Source organism: Myotis nattereri (assembly GCF_964212035.1).
Source record: "Myotis nattereri genome assembly, chromosome: 2".
Lineage (NCBI taxonomy): Eukaryota > Metazoa > Chordata > Mammalia > Chiroptera > Vespertilionidae > Myotis > Myotis nattereri.
The window spans coordinates 5,679,010-5,700,807 of NC_138076.1; positions in this window are offsets into that span (position 1 = coordinate 5,679,010).

A 21,798-nucleotide genomic window follows, 5' to 3' on the forward strand; every position below is an offset into this window, starting at 1 on the left:
TTTGTGTGTCATGTGGCCTCAGCTTTTTTCTGATACTCTCATTCCTCTGTTAGAGAATCATTACCTTACACATATTCTCCCATCAAAACAAGCTCTTCTTCCTCATTATGATATGAAGACATCAGCAGTTGTATAAGCTCTTTGGTATAGTTAAATTTATCAGAATTTTTCCAAGTTGTGGGTGGAGACATAGGAAGGGAGGTTTTGATTAAATTAGGGAAGTAGGGTAAATAGCTTATCTAATAAAGAAGGAATATGCTAATTGACCCTCATGCCATCACAAAGATGGCAGTGCCCACAGCCAATCAGAAGGGAATATACTAATTGACTGACCCGCCCTCAAAGATGGCAGTGCCCACAGCCAATAGGAAGGAATATGATAATTGACTTCCCTGCCCCCAAATATGCTGGTGCCCATAGCCAATAAGGAGGGAATATGCTAATTGACTGCCCCACCCTCAAAGATGGTGGTGCCCACAGCCACAAGATGGTGGTGCCCAGTCCCCTCAGCCCCACCGGGGTGGCAGGTGTGGCAATACCAGGTCCGCCCTGCACACCTGTCTCCAGAGTCCCCCAGTCCTCTCAGCCCCAGCTGTCCAGGGCCACTCGAGGCTCAGGTAACCAGGGCCAGCTGAGGCTTGCGCTTCCGGCAGTGGCAGCAGCAAAGATGTGATGGGCATCGCCTTCCCCTGATCACTGGGTTTCCTCCCACCCCTAAGGGCTCCAGACTGTGAGAAGAGGCAGGCCGGGCTGAGGGACCCCTCCTCCAGTGCATGAATTTTCATGCACCAGGCCTCTAGTAATTAAATAAAAACCAAGATAGGGCTATCTGTGTAATGGGTTCTCAGTAGGCAGACAGTATTACTGGGCTACTGTAAGACTGGTGTGGTCATTTTACAGTATTGAAATTCCCTATTTTGGACCTCTAGTCATTGTTTAAATACACACACAAACACACATATACACAAATACATGTGCATACTTGTAGATATGACTATCAACAGCTATGCTTTTCAAGCTGGAAAGGTGAGTGAAGTACATATCATGGACAATGAAGGTGTTTATGTTATATTTCCAGTTTTCTCTTGATATATCCCATATAATAAAAGGCTAACATGCAAATCGACCAAATGGCAGAACGACTGGTTGCTATGACACACATTGACCACCAGATGGCAAATGCTCAATGCAGGAACTGCCTGCTGGTGCTCACTGCACTCCCCCAGGGGGAGCGCCACTCAGCGAGAAGCCAGGCTCACGGCTGGTGAGTGTAGAGGCAGTGGCGGGAGCCTTTCCCACCTCTGAGGCAGCACTAAGGATATCCGACTGCCAACTTAGGCCTGCTTCCCAGGGAGTGGGCCTAAGTCATCAGTCAGACATCCCCGAGGGCTCCCAGACTGCAAGAGGATACAGGCCAGGCTGAGGGACCCCCCATGATTGCACAAATTTCTAGTATTCAACTAAAACTTTAAATAAATCCTTCATAGAAGCACTCTAGCTATTTTCCAAAACCAATGCATCATTTAATTTATGACTGAAAAATATGTATTTTATAATATAGTGGCTTTATAAAAAGTCATTAGCTTAATAATAATTTTAATTGATCCCTACTTTTCTCTGTCTTTCTGTTCTTTCTCTTATCTCCCTCTGTCTCTTTCTCTATTATTTTCTCTTTCATTATTTTCATTAGGTTTGCTAGGGTAGATTGTCTCTAATTCTCTCTCACTTCACTTCTAATTCACCATCTACTTTTTACTTTGCTCCTGCCATTCATTTTCCTCAACTAGGACACTGTTCTTATAAATTAAGGCTGTGGTACTTGGCTATGGAAACAGCTGATCACTCCCAGAAGCATAGGGCAGAACTGAATTTAATGTAGGAAATTCAATGAGTTTCATACAAAATAATAACTGTTCCTGTTCAATCCCTTTAAGATGAACAAAGTGAAAGAAAGTACAGGCCATTGTGATAAGTTATAAAAAACAGGACTACATGCCATAACTATATAAACCAAACACTAATTCATAGCTTTACTAACCTACTCTGTCATGTGGGGAATTATCCTGGCCTCAAACCCAGGCTTCACAACTGTACTGATGACTTCATTTGCAAGGCAGAAGTTCCCTCATTGGTAATATGAGCATAATGAAAGCAGTAATATTTATGGTGGTTGATATTTTAATAACCACTCTACCTAAAACCATTGGCCTTAGCTAACCATGGCAATGCCATTCCTCTTACTGGGCATTGGCTTGTAGTTGGGTTTACAGTAGAATTCTATATAGAAGATGACACAATTTCTTCCCTCCTGAGAGACTCCAAGGAGAAATCACTCTCTCCCTTCGCCTGCTTTCGCTCCTTCTAGGATTGGTGGGTCCTGCTGCAACTGTCTGCGATCAGGGTAGGAGCTGCATTCGTATCCTGGGATTGCCAACAAAGTACTACAAATTGAGTCGCTTAAACAAAAACAATGTATTTTCTCACAGTTCTGAAGTCTGAAAATCCAAAACCAAGTGTTAGCAGGGCCATGCTCCCTTTCAGTCCTCCAAGGGGGGGGGGCCTTTGGTTCTTCTAGCTTCTGATAGCTCAACCCTCTCTTGGTCTGTGGCAGAATGATTCCAGTCTATGCCCCTGTCTTCATATGTTTGCCTTCTCCCCATATGTCTGTCTGCACATGGCATTTTCCTCTTATATGACTTCTTTCTTTTTATGAGGACAGCAGTCATGTTTCACCAGGGCACCCCTAATGATCTCAGAGACCCTATTTCTTCCTTTCTTTTTAAAAAGTCTTTATTGTTGAAGGTATTAGATATGTCTCCTTTCCCCCCATTGACCTCTTCTAGCTTGGCCCTGCCCCCGTCCCAGGCCTTCACCACCTAAGACCCTATCTCCACATAAGCTCATATTCACAAGCTTGGCTGATTAGGACTTCAACATATTCCCTTCCCTTCCCTTCCCTTCCCTTCCCTTCCCTTCCCTTCCCTTCCCTTCCTTCCCTTCCCTTCCCTTCCCTTCCCTTCCCTTCCCTTCCCTTCCCTTCCCTTCTCTTCCCTTCCTCCTTCCCGTCCTCCTTCCCTTCCTCCTTCCCTTCCTCCTTCCCTTTCTTTTCTCTTTTCTATTCTTTTCCTTTCTTTTTATTAATCCTCTCCCAAGGACAATTTTCCTTTGATTTTCAGACTGAGTAGAAGGGAGGGAGGAATGGAGGAAACAGAAAGAAAAATATCTGTCAGAAAGATACATCTATTGGTTGCTTCCCACAAGTGCCCCGACTGGGACCAGGGATTTAACCTAAAACCTACGTATGAGCCCTTGACCTGGAATGAACGTGGGTGGGCTGATGCTGTAACTATTGAGCTACTGGTCAGGGCAGCATATCTTTTTGAAGAACATAATTCAACTATAACAGGAGCCAACATGAAGATAGTTCCATTTTGCTGGGGTCCAACCCCAGCAGGTCCAGGGGTCCCCAAAGGTGTGGACGGAGTCGGCGAAGAGGGAATGACAAGGAGACAGCGTTCAGTTGATCAGCAGCCTTGCCAGGATCTCTAGCCACAATCTCCAGCCAAGTTCTGTGACAAGGTTCTCTAGCCAGGTTCTATCCAGGTTTCCCTGCCATGTTCTGTTGTCAGGTTCTGTTGCCATGTTCTCTCACCAGGTTCTGTAGCCAGGTTCTGTCCAGGATCTTTTGCCATGTTCTCTCGCTAGGTTCTGTCTCTAGGATCTTCAGCCAGGTTCTGTCTCTAGGTTCTGTCTCTAGGTTCTGTGGCCAGTTTCAGTCCAGGATCTTTTGCCATGTTCTCTCCAGTGAAGTTCTTCTGTCTCTAGGTTCTGTGTAGGTTCTGTGTCTAGGTTCTGTGTCTAGGTTCTGTGTCCTGTTGTCTTGTTACATCTGTATTTATACCAGTTTATTCCAATCCTATCAATCTCTATTCCAAAGGTTAGGGCGTTTCTTATCTCCATTCCAGGGAGTAAAGATTATGTAGCTTAAGCATGATTGTTCGTAGTTAAAGTGATTAATTACCCGCCTGGCACTTAGTTAAGGGGTTTTATTCCCTCCCTAACTTCAGGGGAAAATCCCTACCTGGGCAAACAACCTTTCTCAGAGAGGTGACCTTGGTTAAAACACATAGTGCCAAGAAGGTGGGCAAACATATTAAGAACAGTATGCCATATATGCCAGGTCCCTTGAAACAGCAAGCATGGACCGGCTCCGGCACCATTTGAGGCCTCCTTCCAACCCAACTCCTACCTAGGATGATGGGTAGAGAGATGGAAAGAACTGAGTCCTTGGTTACATTATTGAGGCAACTCTAAAACCACCCACCTCCAGACTTCTTGTAAAACTATCATTTCTCTTATTAGAAAAATCATTTGAGGTAGGATCTCTGCTAGTCCTAGCTAAAATTCTTCCCTGATACAAGAGTGCTGACTCATGCTGCAGAAATTAAATGAACTTATCACAGTATTTGGTGTGTGGTAAGATATAATAAATGCTTCAAATAATAATTATTAATGTAATTATTATTAGGTAAGAAATTAAAACTATATGTAGTTTCCATTTCCTTCTTTTACTTGAGATGACAAATCTTGGTGACAAATGTCTAGATATTGATTCATAGATTTTGTTTTTAGGTAACTTAAAATAGAGGTAAAATCCATGTTGTTAGCTGTTATTGAATTTGTAAATATGATTTTCTTAATGTTTATTAAGGGCTAACTAATTAATTGAAAAGAAAGTATTTTTTAAATAAATAAGAAATACAATATAGCCAACTCACTCCAGTTTATAAATTTCTGAATAAAAAGAATCTAATTCATATTTTAAAATATTCCTCAGAATTTTAAGGTGAAAGAGCAAATATGAGTGTCACAGTGCTCATGCACTAATTTCTATACTGAAAAATACTGACTTTCTTTAATCTAAGTCTGGCCATATTTCCAGGTGATATTTAATATTTGTTTTACAAGAAAATAAATACATCAAGTTTCTGGTACTATGTGTACTCAAAATCTTATCTTTGGAAATTCCCCTTCTTTATTATTTATAAGATTTAAATTATAATAAAAATGTTCACCAATACTTCCCTAATAATTCTTCATTGATATAACAATTAAGTTTGGGGATTTATGTCAAGAGGCTATATTTGAAAATAGTTTCATAATTCTTAATGTTACATCTTCTGTTTATCATAAGAGGTAGAATTTATTCACTTTCAAAATCTTTTATTGGAAGACCCCATATAGCTTAGCATTTAATACATAAATGCTCAATATTTATGTATTTTCTTTTGTGTTTTTTATTGACTATGGATAAGCAACTCCATTATGATAATATCTTCAATCATACTTTTATATTCTATGTTCATATTAAAAACCAATGTTCACTATTCTCTTATCTCTAAACACAGGTTCTGTTATTTTTCTTCACACATCTTATAAAATCAGCACTTTTTAATATATACACTTTCATTATATTGTGAAAAACACCTATAACCAGAATAAAGTACCATTTACAAGACATTCCTTAGTGTGTAATGAGAGACTACACATTATTGGTACAGTTGCAATGAATTCTCATCTTGTTCTACACCCCACAGAGCTCCCACTGATATCTGAGGGCATTCAACATTCACACATGTTATGTACTCTTCTTAATTTCCCTTCAGATATAGGTCAATTCCATTCCACAGCTCTATGGCAACTGAGAGTTTGGAGTTATTTGATTTCTGTAGTATTACTTGTGGAATCTTTATATGTAGGCATGTACCAAGAAATGAAGTTATCTCTTTTTCCACCCATCATGAATAAAAGGGGTCCAGGTAAGGGAGAAAATACAAGTTGAGGCCAAAGTAGGTTTACAGTTGTGAGTACATGAAACACAGAGTTTATTCTTGTATTATTATTTATCCATTATTGTATTATATTCCATACATACAACTGTAAACCTACTTGTGCCCACCCTGTATTTGGTTTGGGCCCATACAGGTGTGATGAGAATTTAGAGCTTTACTTGCTGGTTTACTTTAACTGGCAGCTCTATTGACCTGTCTTAAGTTTTAAGTGTGAGCTATTGAATGTATAAAAGCCAGCAGAACATCAAGATATAAAGCACCTTGCTAAATATTAATTAAAGTTGAACTACATCATAATTATGAGAAGCAAGAAAAGGACCAAGCCTATCAAATCATAGCCTTCAGTCTCCATTCTCAGATTCAGATCATGACTTTAGGGGTAAGTTATACTTAAGGAGAAAACGAGTAGGGAAGCAGGAATCCCTGTACTAAAATGCTTCTATTTTTCACTAGGGTATTAAAAAATGCACATATAATGATGTTGTACTCTCATCATATGTCAGTTCTTAGGATATTCTAAAAAGATTCATTGGCTACGTTTGGGGAAAACATACCCATGAGGAGTCTCAGAGGATATATAAGAAACAACTTAGTTCTTTATTAAGTAAAAGATAAAAATTGATGGCCAATATAAACTAGCATTCGATAAGAACTTAAAATACTTTTCATAAAAGGTAATATTGGTGTCAGAGTATTTAGGTTTAAATCCTAGCTCTGATATTTTCTAGTTGTTTAACCTCAAGCAAATTACTTCAATATATCTCAATTTCCTCATCAGTGAAATAGGAATAATAACATGCCTTCTTGAGAGGGATTTTTTTGTTTTTTTAGGGCTAATAGATTTGAATCTAATGATTAGTCCTGCATGAGAGGCCTAATAAATATTAACTGAAATGTTGGGATGGAAACGGATAAATTCCACAAGAAATAATTGCCCAACTCTTTGGACTGAATCATCAAAGGAGGTAAACTTTTACATGTTCTAGCTGGAAATTACTTGTATCTCACAACTAATGAAACACACAACCAGTAAAATCTTACCTTAATTTTTTCAACAGAGTGTCAGTCAATGTGAATTCCTTTTTATTCCCCATTTACTATCTAACTGAGTGTCTTAGCTTCTTGGAGTTTTGCTGTTTGACTTAATCATGTTTTGAGTCTTAAAGTTATCTTCAGCATTGTTCCACTCTTTTTTAGTTGAACATAAGAAATCTGACCATCCTGACTTCATGAACTTGCCTTATTTCCTCAGTAAGAAGAATGTAGATAAATATTTTGTTATTCTCAGTCGCATGGTATGTGCTGCCTCAAAACCTCATTCTCTTGCTCAGCTAACCAGATAGGAGGCTGACATTTTTTAATGCACTGGAATGATGTGATGTTTAACTAGCCAAGTCCATCAGGACGAGACAGGATTGTAAGAGACCTGGTTGTTTGAACAGCTGATAGATGACCGTGATAAACTTTGCTTCAGTGATTGTACCTCTGTATCTAATGCACTAGGGAGAGATGCTGTCCATCAAAGTGTTCTGGAGCCCATCTCAATGGTGACCCCTGCAATTGGTTCTTTAACCCTTTTCAGACACTGCATTAGAACTGCATAATACAGCATGCCAAGCATCCTTGTACAAATAGCACTGATTTTTAATGTTTTATATACTGATAAATATTTTAAAAGCTGAGGTTCTTTCTTCCCCCATTCTCTGGAGTATTTATTTCTCATGCTTTGGAATTTTTTTAATATAGGTGTAAAAGACAGCATAGAGGTTGGAATCTGCTTATACTTTGCATGATAATAACGATATTTACATGGGCTTCTTTTCTATGGACTATGTGTCACAGCTGCAGAAACACTTGCAAGCTGAATAATTCTCCTGGGGCAGGATGAAGGGAGAGATCTAGGGGGCACCCCTAGACTTCCTTTATAGTTCAGTTATGGTTAATGTGTTAAAAATGGAAAGGGAAAACAATGCTTTTCTGACTTTATTTTCTGTATGACAGTAAATTTTCTGTCATTTTACTCACTTTCTATATCTATTGTTTGGTAGAACAGAAAAAAGGGAATATAAAGATGTGGGTAAGAAATGCTCTTGCCTAAACATCTCACCTACCTCTCTAACAGGGAAAGCAAGGAATCAAAATAAAATGAAGAGACAGACAAGTTCATTACATTTGAATTGCTAGACACAGTAGGATGGATTATGTTCCCTCCCATTTTTAAATTTCGAAATATTTCTTTGTTTCTTCAATATTTTTTTCATTATGAATTTATAATGAATAAGACTCCAGTGGCTACAAAGCCTGCAGTCTTTGTGGAAAATAGAAGGTGTAGTACTGCATTTCAAGTAATTTGTGGTAATAATATAGTCAGATAGAACATATAAGTTTATGGGTGGATAACACAGTGTTCTATGCTTATATATCTACTAGAGACCCAGTGCATGATATTCATGCACGGGTAGGGTCCCTAGGCCTGGCCTGTGATTGGGGCCAATCAGGGCCTTCTGGCTGCTTGCCAGGGGCTTCTTTCATTCCGCGCCATCCCCTGGTGGTCAGCGCACATCATACATAGCGAGCGATCGAGCTCCTGGTCTCCAGCTCTAACTCCCACGGGGAAAACTTGTATATTAGGCTTTTATATATATAGAAGAGATACTATGAGACAGAGGTAGCTTTTGAAATAGCTGATAATGACATCCATGAAAGCACAGAATGGGAAAGCATATGTAAAAAATTATAAACGTTAAAAATTAATTATTTCTCTTAATGGAAATCTTATATAAAACACAAAATATATGTGAAAGCAGTCTGCATCCCTTCCTTATTGAAGGATCCCTCTCCAATAATGGCAGCATGTTTATGCCCATCTTGGTAATATGTATATTCTTGTACAGCTCCATGAATTATGTGGGAGAAATATCTCCATTTAAAGTTGGAAAGGTTGACATACCAAAATATGAGTTATCTGAAATTTGAATGTTCATATTTACTTTGAGTTCAATGAATTCATGGTGATATTGCCGCTGTTTGCTGATAATTCTTCGTTCCCAATTCTCTGAACTGGGCACAGCTATCTGCCCTAGAATAAACAGAAATGAAGAAATTATACTGAAATATTCAGGATTTTATCCACTACACAAAGATAATTTATTAGAAAAGACATACAGGAGATTTGCTAGGGAAATACAAGACAGATTTAATATCATACTTAGCTCCACTTGGAGATGCCTACAGTGCAAGAAGGGAGATAATTACTGAAGGTGACATCTTGTTTTTGATATAAGGTACTTCTTATAAACAAAATGTATACTAAAAGAGTTAGTGTTATGGAAGATTTGTCCATTTTTTCTGTAGTTCAGTCAATATTTGCTATATGTGTTTTGAAGCTGTGTTATTTTATGTTTAAAGGTAGTACACTATAATGATTAATTGTATGGGTTCTGTAATTGGAATGCCAGCTATATGATATTAGAGAAGTTTGTGAACATAGAAACTTTCTTCTATAAAATAGAAATAATAATCATATCTACTTCATAGATAGGATGGTTGCTGAAAGTTAATGAGAATATGTACCTAGAATACTTGAGTGAAGGGTTTCTCATAAGCTCATTATAAACAGAAACTAATTAATCATTATTCCTAAAGCTGTCTATCTAATATATATTCATTAAACACTTATTGAGTAAATATTAAATTAATTTCAAGGGTTAACCTAAATTAATGTAAGTTGTTCCATACTAAATGTGGAAATATCACAAAGAAATCAGAGAAATAGCACAGAGAAATTAACCACAAATTTGAATTCCAGGTGCAACACTTCTAGCTCTGTGAGCCTTTGTACCATTTCCCTATCATCTCCACATTTCAAGGTCTGTATTTGTAGAATGAAGGCAAAATAATGTCCAATTCTACCATTTTATACATTTTAGAAAAATATGCTCATAAGTCATTGGCAAAGCAATTTTAGGTTTTTGTCTGGACCAAGGCAGATATAATTTTGGATGGGATCATGGATGAGGAATGTGATGCCTTTCAGAAGACACTATTTAGATGACCGCCATCTTCCCCAATGACTCTGGCCGTGACGACCAGCATGAGAACTCATAGGAGAAGCACACATGCAAAAAAAGCAGCATGTCCCCCACTCAGTGTTTATCTGTAAAATGGTAGATTTCATGTATTTGTGTTCTCAGTATCTATGAAACCTACAAACCAAAATCATTGTTGGATTCCAAAGCTCTCTATTGCAGACTTTCCGGAAGCCAATAAAATAAGAGGAGAATTGAATTTGAGTAGAAGTGTCCATCCTGAATGTACTTAGACACACTGTAGACAGAGAGGCAATTAAGTCACTTAACACTCCCATGTTTTCTTGTAGCATTATGCATGCTCTCGGAGTCTAGGGGAATGGTGATTACAGTGCACCCCACCACACGCATTATTGGATCCTTCTCCAATAATAGCAGCATGTTTATGCCCCTCTCGGTTATATCTATATCCCTCTAAGCTCAATGAATTCTATGGGGGAGATATCTCCATTTAAAGTTTGAAAGGCTGACATACCAAAAGATTATGAGTTATCTGAATGTAGTAATGTAGAAGTGGCTTTTGAAATACGGGAAAGCATTTCTTCCAAACTACATCTCAAATGTCATATTCCTACAAAACCATGATGTCTAGTATTCAGCGAGTTTTTGAATAATGGATTATTTTCTTCACCTTTTACACTCCCTATTGTAATTTTTTACAGGGTAAAAATCACATTTCCATGGTCTTACTCATCACTGATATTATGTGGGTCTGTATGCATTTCTTTATGCTGTCTTTTCTAACATTTATTTATCATTTTTCCAGTCCTCTGTGGTTAACTGATAGCGTCATATCCTTATCTGGGAAAATGCATTATTTTAATAGAAAAAAAGAAACACATATTTCTAAAACAGTGCATTCACTGTAAACATAGGAGATATAGTTGCAAAGAATTGGACTCAATTTCTTAACTCTGTAAGATAAGCAGATTTTTAGTTTGTGAATCTCACAAAACACCAATTACCACAAAAGACATGTATATAACTATTATTTCTTTTAAATTTTCCTTCTAGTCATAAATATATGGTTGTTGTTGCAAAGGTATTAATTTGAAAATTAAAGTTGCCCAAATTATTCATACTCACTTAAAAATTAAAACTAGTATTTTATATATCCCCTTCCAGTCTTTTTAAAATTTATTTTAAGTGAATTGAAAGCTTGCTGTGATTTTAATTTATACGTTTTTTTATTAGAAACAGAAACATGAACTAAGTAAATATCTAAATAAATTACCAAAACAAGTCCCTAATAGTTATGGAGAATGCTCCTGCACTTCATGATGCTGAAATTTAATCACCCTCTAGCTCTGCAGTCACACAATGTTCTAACCACCTTTATTGATTTTTAAACAAATACACACGTTCCTCAACACAACTCACATTTTATTCTATAAACTCATTCCTTTTTCCAGACCGTTTTTGCTATTCCCACCAGAGACCGGGGGCAAAGTTGCCGTTCTATTGACAAGATTTTAGTTTCGGACCCTGAAATGATTCACTTGGGTGTGGAATTATTTCTCTTGAAAAGCAACAGGGGAGTGCTAAGATGGTAAAGTAATAATTACTTCCTTCAGCGGCAATAGTTTAGGGAAAAGCTCAAAGACATATGGGCTGAATATTTAGCAGACGGTGATAATGGTGAGGTCACAGATATGACTCTGTGGGATGCTAGCGAAGCAGTATTGCAGGGAAAATTGATTGAAATCTTTGCCCAAAAGGAAAGGGAAAGGCAACTACAAATACCAGAGTTAGGGACTAAAATGAGGAGCCTCCAAAAGGAGCATATTAAGAAGGGTAGGGCTAAAACTAATTGATTTAGAAAATGCCAAGGGGAAACTTAATAGGATTCTAAATGAGAGCCGCAGTATCTAATAAAGCTCCGTTAGAGCAAGTTGGCCTCCCATGGCAATAACGCAGACACCATCCTGGCCTACTCACTTCGAGGGGAACACAATGGAGACTAATTAGGGAAATTACGAGACAAAAGGGGGCCCCTCTCTAACCCCAATGAAAGGAGAACCAGCATTGTTCTTTATTATTCTTTCACAGGCACATATAGCATTAAAATTCATGTTTTACTTTAGAGTTTCTAGACTCCATTGGTTACAATAAAATGTAATATACTTCACTCAACATGCTCTTTATGTGTCTAGCTTTAGAGCGTTGAATACTTTCTCTGTTAACATGATGCGGGTTCTGAAATGCGCTATGAAAGTGATCTTATTGGGAAAAGGCCCCTAGACTAGGAGCCAGAAGACCTTGTGTCTCTTCTCAACACCACTCATAATTTGTTCAATGATTTTCCCAAATTCCTACATAAAAATCAGAAGCCTGACTCCTCCATTACGTTTAACAAAAATAGCTACTAAGTTATCCTTCCAAAACTATTGAAAGAGAGTAAAGCAAATAATATAGCAATAAAACTGTCAGAAACCCCCTTTTTTTTGGGGGGGGGGAGAGAGAGAGAGAGAGAGAGAGAGAGAGAGAGAGAGAGAGAGAGAGAGAGAGAGAATAGTACTTAAATTACTGAATCTAAAAATTTATTTCAGGCATGAAGTTTAGAGATAACTTGGGCACACATACTAGGTCCTTTCCCCACCACCTTTTTCTGCTGCCCTAACTTTGCTCATAAGTAGGGAGCTATTTATACTTTTGGATAATAAATGGAATCTAATAATAAATACCACATAGTTGCCAAAATATCATGGTTAGACTTTCTATCAGTGTGGGAAAACTAGTCAAGCCCTGATGTGTTGTAATTTCCTAGAGATCTTCATTAAAACATCAGTTACACCAATTAGTTTTGGTATGACTGGTTTCTATGCATTAACCCTGATCTCTGTGATGTCACTTAAAACATGTGCAATTATTTTATGTATGTCTGAATTATATCTATTTTTGCATATAATTAAAATGATACAGCATCTACATTTCCACATTTTTGGTAGGAATCTCCTAGGAGAGCTGATTTTAATTTATCCTGAATTATTTTTATTTTTTACTTATATGAAAGGTATTGGCCTTTACATATTTTATTTGGAAAAACTGATCCCAAAATGCCTTGTCCTTAGAATAAATATTATTTTTTTGCTTTTTATCAAGAATGTAATTATAGTTTTATTTGTAAATCAAAAGCATTATGCTAAGTAATTGTAACACTAAACATTTAAACTTTTACCCAACATGTGAATAATTCTTAGTTTTTAGTAGCTATTTAAAATGAATTTTTTCTTATTTCAACTGGCAAAAAGGGAAGGATAAACTACTTGTTTATTTTCTATTTTAGTTTGGTAAGGTTAGATAATAAAACTGGTGCATAATTTGTAAGTTTGATGGTCTCTGATTAATTTAAAAGACAATCAGATATGCTCACTTACTGTGTTAGTCCATTATGTATTTTGTATCATATTACATAATTCCCCATTTTAGATCCGCAAATGGCTAAATCCACAAAATCATTTTGTTGAACAAGTTATTTTAAAGATTTAATGGAACTAATAAAATCAAGAGAGTTCAATGAAAGAAGAGTTTTCATCTATACACATAATATACAATTCACATATTATACCTCAACAGGGTGTAATTTTACATATCTGCAAAAATAAATCCAAGCAACAATGTTAATAGACAATACTCACTTTAGAATTTCACAGCTTGAGTGAAGCTAGCTATCAGCCTATTGTGTCTGTGTACACTACTTAATGAAATTCAAGCATCACTGAATGCCTCACATGAGCAAGGTGCTTTGCTTATTGTAAAATATCTAAAATCCTGCAAATGTTATAGGTTCTTATTACAGTGTAGAAGTTGAAGAGAATCTTCTTTCTCACAGAATTTTTTAGGACCCGCCAAGACTCTTGAAAAGATAACGATCAGAATAGATTCCCAGGCATAACACTGCCCCTTTAATGTCCCTTAACTCCTGTTCCGCTTTTTTCACTATTGAACTAAATAGCCTTAAATGATCCACTGACTTCCCTGAGGTCTCACGTTCCTTATCTCCACCATGAGCAGGTTTGCCATCTATCACACTGAGAACGTAGGGATGAACTGAAAACGCTATAGAAAGTATAAGGAAGTCTTTGATTATTTGTGGCCATCTCATTAAAAGGCAGGGATTTGGCTCTGGCTGGGTGGCTCAGGTGGCTGGAGTGTCATCCCATACACCAAAAAGCTGCTGGTTCCATTCCTAGTTAGGGCACATACCTAGGTTGAGGGTTCGAGTCTCAGTCAGGGCACTTAAGGGAGGCAACTGGTGGATGTTTTTCACATCAGTGCCTCTCTCTCTCTCTCTCTCTCTCTCTCTCTCTCTCTCTCTCCCTCCCTCCCTCCCTCCCTCTCTCTCTCTATCCATATAAATATATCCTCGAGTGAGGATTAAAATAATAATAATAATAATAATAATAATAATAATAATAATGGGATTTGGTTTACTGGGACAGTGTGCATGGTGCTAGGTTCACCAGGTAAGCCATGGAGATCCACCCTCACCTGAATGTATAATGTCAAACAGGAAGACTAATAGTGACGTCCCCATTATATATATAATACGTATATACACTATAGAAGTACGGCATTAGGCTACAATATGAAGGGATGATAAAATATTTAGAGGTAAGTGCTTTAGAGGATGTCAGAGCACATAAAAACACAAGCAAATGAATACAGATGGTCCTGGACTCATTGGGCCTGTGGGCATTCAGTAGAAACCATAATTGGAGTTTTGAGTGCTGACTGGTGATATGCCCTATGGTTCTTGTGATGCGGGGCATCAGCAGGGAGTGGGAGCTCCCAGTAGCCACATGATCAGGAGGGTAAACAGACGATACTCTGCAGTGCGCTGTGTTGCCAGTGTTTAGGGGATAGTGTATCTGAGAACGTTTAAGGCAGGTGAGACTGAGCACTGACCACTGGTAGCTTAGGTTAGTAAAGGCATTTTTTTTTTTTTTTTTTTTTTTTTTTTTACTTATGATGGGTTTATTGGGAAGTGGCCCTATCATAAGTCAAGGAGCATCTGTGTAAAATATATCTATTTTAGTCTTGAGAAAAGAAAATTATATATAAAACTACTACATAGACAAAATAATACTGGTACTTGACAATGTGAGCATTAAAATTACTTCTATGAATAGCAGTTTTGGGTAAAATGTGGAATGAGCTATAAAATCTTGTTAAAAAATCATTAACTTGTACTCTTTTAGTTGCTTAAACATCTGTATTGAGTAGCAAGCAGTGTTGTCCCACAGGCTTCTTTTGAAATACTTTAATTAGCTTTAAATTACAAAACGATGTTCTGCTGATATAATGAGGGGAATTGGCCGAAATAAAATTTAAAAAGAACACTTTAGATATATTTATATTCATGTCAGAATATTTTATTACTTAGCAAATTATCAAATATTAAAATTTTTTAAATGTCATATTTGTTTTTCAAAGCAGAAATTGTATAATTCTGATAAGGTACTGCCATGTTGATTTTATAACTTTTTACATATTTCCTCATTGAATTTTTTTTGTTCACTAAATATATTGGTTTAAAGTAAGAAACAATGCTGGATCAACAATCATATATTTTGGAATTTTGTGTCTGGTTAGGTTGTTGCTATACAAATCACCTCGTGAAAACAATAAAATCTCCCCTAAAAAAATTTATGAAAATATTAGAAAGCTTTCCTATCGGCTTTTGTCATATTAACAAATGTAATTAGAGAATTTAAAAAAATAATGGCATATATCATTAGTGCTTGACCAACAGAGTTTTATTTTTCCTCTATGTTTTAATGTAGGAAACATAAAATCCAATTTACATCAAAAACCTTTAAATAACAGCATGAATATTAATACATGATTCTTACAAAGACTTCTGGGTCCTTTCTACAAAAAATAAAAAAAAATAAAAAAAATAGCCCAACCATGTATCAAAGAACCACCAGCCACTGAGAGAACTCTTTGTTTTAACTGATATCGACAAAGGCTCAAATCTTTGGAAAAAAAAAAAAAAGCCTGTGAAGATAAAAGAGCTTACTGGGGTGCTTTCAATCTGTAGGAATGATCTCTATACCCAATATCAATTATTAGAGTAATAGATTAGAAGATACATCGCTTTTTAGCAAAATACAGAAAGTGGCACATATAGATTAAATTTTCACAAACAATAATTTATGATCTTTGGATAAATATCTAAGCTGATTTGTCTTCAGTACTAGGTAATCTGGTTTAAATAGTGCTCAGCCAAGAATAGATTACTTACCCTTTCATTGATTTAACATGGGTTTGTCTGGCACATATTACATGTGCTCCAGACATAGCTCTGGCCTATAGTTTACAACTTTGAGACTGGGATGAGAAAATCACTTGGGGTAGAATTTGCTAAGAATGGAGCTTCCCACACCTTCCCACTTTCTTCAGATCCTATTTCAAAGGCAATGAAGGCTTGAAGAAACAAGCAATTTAGTTGAGAAGATGGATATTGTGACAGGATGTTGGAAAGCCCTCCACTTTAAAGACTCAGGGAAAGAATGACGAACTCTAAAGTCATAGTCCCTTTTTGACCAAACATCCTCCTCCCCAACCTTCCATTCCCTCCTGCCTCCCACACCTCAGTGAAATGACCCACTGCTCATTCGCCCAGCTGCCCTAGGCAGAACCTGAGGGTCACCCTTGACCTCCTCACACTTCATATTTAATAAGTCACCACCAACAATTTATATCCCTCAAGTCCTACACTTTTCTTCAACCCCCTGTGCCATTTTAGAACCTGTTGTCATCATGTGCCCCTGGGTTCTATAACTGCATCAAACCCATCTGACTCCATCCTCACCAGCCCTAAGCCACGCCTCCCTTGTACTCATTCTGATTTGGCCATGAAAAATGTTTTGAGCCCAACTGGTGTGGCTCAGTAGTTGAGAATCAGCCCAGGCACCAAGAGGCCACAAGTTTAATTCCTGGTCAGGGCACATGCCCAGGTTGCTAGCTCAATTCCCAATAGGGGGCATGCAGGCGGCAGCCGATTGACGTTTCTCTCTATCATGCTACCTTTCTCTCTCACAAAAATAAAGGAAAACATATTTAAAATGATTTTAAACCCATGAATACGTGTTTTCTCTTACATGTCTGCGTTTTCAAGTCTCGAGAAGCTTTTCCCTCCGTAACTACCTATGACCAAAGAAGGGAAAGGCTTGCTAACCCATGTGTTGTAAAATCTTTACTTAACTATTACTTCTGACAAATCCTTAGAGCAAACACCAAAGACCCAGTTGCCCCTTCTTGGCTCTTCACAACTCTGATGTCTGACGTGGAAACACGTACATTCGGGTTTCCTGGTTCCTGGTGCTGTCCCTCCCCCTCAGTGTCACCATCTGTGTCTCCCGTTAGTACTTTGTAGGAAGGACTTATTTGATGCCCCATCTTCAGCACACAGACTAGTTTCAAAAAATGCAGAATCGATTTTAGTAAGTTGGGGTTTGGTAGAGAGAGGGAGGGGACAATGAGAAGAGGTAAGAAAAGTCAAATGAGGAAATACTGGCAGTAACATGAGAGGGAACAGATAAAGTTCTTGAGTAGAACAGGCCGGAAAAATTTTTGCATGACTTGGTAATTTATACAATTAAGGGTACCAAATGAGAGGTATTTAATGTATAACTCCAAGTTCCCTTTCTAGAACATCAGAAGAATGATTATTGAGTCCAATATCATGGGAAGTTTTGAAAAGCAGAAAAGTTATGTAGGAAGTAAGTTACAAAATTCCTAAACAAGGCTAGTATATTAACAATGAGCATTGTTTAGTTAATGGTGAAATTGATATATAAAATATTTTTAACTTCTGGGCAATCTGAACACTAAATTAAGCCTTAAATATAAGTATCCACATTTTTTCTTCATATACTTTTGAAGAAAATGCAGTGGTCGTATTTTGATAGCCCACTATATTGGTGGGGACTCAGAATGACAAAATAGGCGGGAATATGTCTATTACTCAAAGTCATCTGGTTTTTACATGACCCTTTTAAGGCTGGAGTCCCCAACTTAATATCTGAATCAGCAAAACTGTGTGTTTTTCTCGTCCCTCTCTCCTGTGAACAAAGTATGGGCAACCGCAGCGATGCTGTCATCTGTGTGACATATCTAGGGGAGATTCACCTAGTACTCACCCATCGGTAGTGATGGCGGAGTGAATAGTGCCCATTGACAACAGGAATATTCAATAAAGCTTCCCTCTCTGTGGCAGAATCACGGCTGTAAGCTCACAAGGTGCCTTTCTTTCATGCCCTGGATTCTTTTGAAGCCCTGTTCCTCCCCATGTGCTACCCCTGCTCTGTACCTGGGAATGAAGCTGAAATTGACTGATTTTTCAGTCTTGTCTACAACTCTCAGGGGATTTCCTTTAAACAGTAGGCAATCACGAGGGAGTTGGAATACTTTTTAAATTTTAAACAAGAAAAGTATGTAACAACAACAAAAAGGAAAATACATGCTTTATAGAAGATTCAACCAACCTCTGTTTTTCTGCTTTTTTCTTAAATGAAAGGCAATGTTGATCTTACAAATGTATCCTCTCCCAGCCCCAAAACCATAATGTCCAAGAAAAAATGGTTTCTATTATACTAATGTTTTAGACAGAAATTTTTTTTCCAATATTTTGTCTATTTCCCAAGTTATGCTACTTACTATATAACATTACACTTGATATAATAAAATTTGATCTTAAGTTCATAGGGCATGATGTTCTGTCTTAAATATTATTTTCTCAAAGCCATTTCAGTTTGAACTCATAGAATGGGATGGAATGGCTATATCTATGATAACATTTAAATTAAACCATAGTAGTAATAGTTAAGTTACTTCAATTCTATATATTGATTAAAACTCATAAACATTGTTTTATCATGGTATCTACAAACATGACAGTGGAAAAATTAATGAAGACTAAGTGGACCTTTATAATAAGCTAAATATCATGCAAAAATGATAAATTTTTGATATGATAATATCCTTATCATGTAAGTCGCATCCATCAAGAGCTTAATTATGCATAACACCCTGCAAGTTTTGTACAAAAGAAGAAAAAAAAGTATCTTTATCTTAATAAGAGAATCACTCAGGTCTTAGAAAATAATCTTACATTCTATTTGTAGGAAGTTAGAGAAGGGAAAAGGAACCAAAATAAAACAGCCTTAATTGGAAGGAGCTTACCAAATGCTATAGATGAGAGGAGCACATTCTTTTTTATCTGGAAGAGATTTAATCCTAGTTTGCATGGATACGAGCACTCCCAGGGATCCCTTGCAATGGAACTGGCCTTGTGGTAACTTTTGGCACTTGCTTTGTCTATCAGGGTTCTCAACTAAATAAAATAGGTTACTTTGGATTTTCTAAGAGTGTTTTTGATTTCTTAAAATGTAAGATTCTAATAATTTCAAGGAAAAAATGAAGGGTTTTTTGTTTTTTTTTTGGTTTTTGGGATTTGGGGAAGGAGCACAATTTTGATTCAGTTACAAATTAGATTATTTACAGATTGCACAGATCCGAGTCCTTTACTGTGTTTTTTAATTCACAGTTAAGACTTGGCATTTATACACAGCACAGTATTTTGGAGACTAATTCTAAATGTACCTTTAAAGAATTTGTGCAGGTCTCTATTGAGCATTCTCCTTTGTAAATGGGCTGTGCTAATGTGTTTGACTAAGAGTTATGGTTGGAATTTTTCTTAGCTCCGTCTGCTACCGTGCAAATAGATAGAGCCTTAGGTGCCTTTATGCTCCACTAAATACTGCTAGTAAAATTTCCTGTGTTATTAACATGTCATAAAATAATATTTGCTTTCAAGTCCACTATAGTCAAGAAACATAAAAACTTCGCTGCTTCATATTTAATTGACCACAGGGTTAACCCACATGGATAAAAATCTGAGTTATAGAAGAGTTTAAAAGAAATGCTGCTTTTTTCACTCCTAATAGATTATTAAAGGAAATGGATATGAATGATTTGTTAGGAGTCTTGCCCTAAGAATGTCCTTGAGTCCATGCCATGGAACTGCCTTATAATAAGGTCATTGTAGAACAAGGCTCTTTTTAGTGACTTAGTAATTAAATGCTCCAAATGGTGTCCAAGACAAATGTGACTCATTTCCTATCTCCAGGTAATAGAATTACATCAAAGTTCCCTGGTACTTGACATTTGAAATTTCTCTTCCAAAATTTTACACAGTTCTTAAAACCTTGTTCAGTTTTTAAACTCCTCCACTCACAGACAGTAAACACATTTATGTTAAACTCAATCTTATTAAATGATACAAAATATTAAAATGTGTGTTGTCTAAAATAATAACATGACACTGTACCATATGTTGAATGTATTTACTTGGCCAAAGAATGTTTCAGATCCCATAACAGGCAGTTGATTTATCTCAACTTATGTTCACCAAGATTCCTGTTCTTCCCAATGAAATCTCTTAGTCAGGGTTCATCTACTCTTTTCATTTCTTTCTTTTGTGTTTTTAAATATTCATTATACAATTCCTCATTCACCCCACTGCATCATCACACGTTAACTTTGTTTTTTAAACATTAATAAACTAGAGGCCTGGTGTATGAAAATTCATGCACTCGGGGTGTGGTGAGGGGGTCCCTCAGCCCAGCCTGTGTCCTCTCGCAGTCTGGGACCCCTTGGGGGATGTCCGACTGATGGCTTAGACCCACTCCCCCGGGGATTGGGCCTAAACTGGCAGTCGGACATCCCTCTGGCAGTCTGGGAGCCTTCGGGGGATGTCCGTGGGGAGTGGGCCTAAGACATTAGTCGGACATCCTTAGTGCTGCTGCGGAGGCAGGAGAGGCTTCCACCAATGCTGCTGCACTGGCCAGCCATGAGCTGGCTTCTGGCTGAGCAGCGCTCCCCCTGTGGGAGCGCACTGACCACCAGGGGGCAGCTCCTGCTTGAGCATCTTCCCCCTGGTGGTCAGTGAACGTCATAGCTTTGTTCCCGGTCATTCTGCCAATAGGGTCAATTTGCATATTACCCTTTATTATATAGGATGACATTTGGTAGGTCCACATAAGAAATCTCTAAACCTGTAGAGAATTTTATTAAGAATTTATTTGAGCCTAACTGATGACATGTGGGAAGCAGAATCTCCAATGCCACAGAGAAGAACAGTTTTGTAGTTTCTTTCATATGTTTGGAATTAAGAAGATAATTGAAGGAAGATCATATGATGGTTCATAGATACCTCATATGAAGGTACAGGTGCTCCTTTGAAGGTGGTTATAGATCAGAGGGGTCTTAATAAGAGGCCTTTTTAAGGGTGTGTTAACCTAGATGCACAAAAATAATAAATGAGGCTTGCTGAAGGTAAAGGTAAAAAGGTAAAAGGTACATTTTTCTTAGGCCTAGGACACGACTACCCACTATGTCCTGCCCAGTTAGAAATTTTATGATCAGATCACCAGCTGAGGTTAATTTTTGTCAGATTGATTACAGAATCCCCTTTTCATTCACACTTATATTACTTTATTCAAACACCAAAAATCAAAACAAAACTAACTATAGAGCCAACATTTCTCTGGAAGTGTGAGGCTCAGAATCTCCCCAGCACCCTGGCTAGACGCAGAGCTCAGCTTTCAGTTGGTCTTCTTACTAGCAGTGAAGCTCAGACTCATTCTGGGACACCTGACTGCTGCTGTTCCTAAGAAAGAGAATGCTGAGCACAAAAAGGAGGTGTTTTCATTATTTTTTAAATATATTTTTATTGATTTCAGAGAAGAAAAGTGAGGGAAATAGAGTTAGAAACAGCAATGATGAGAGAGAATCATTGATTGGCTACTTCCTGCATACCCCACACTGACCTTAGACTACAACCTGGG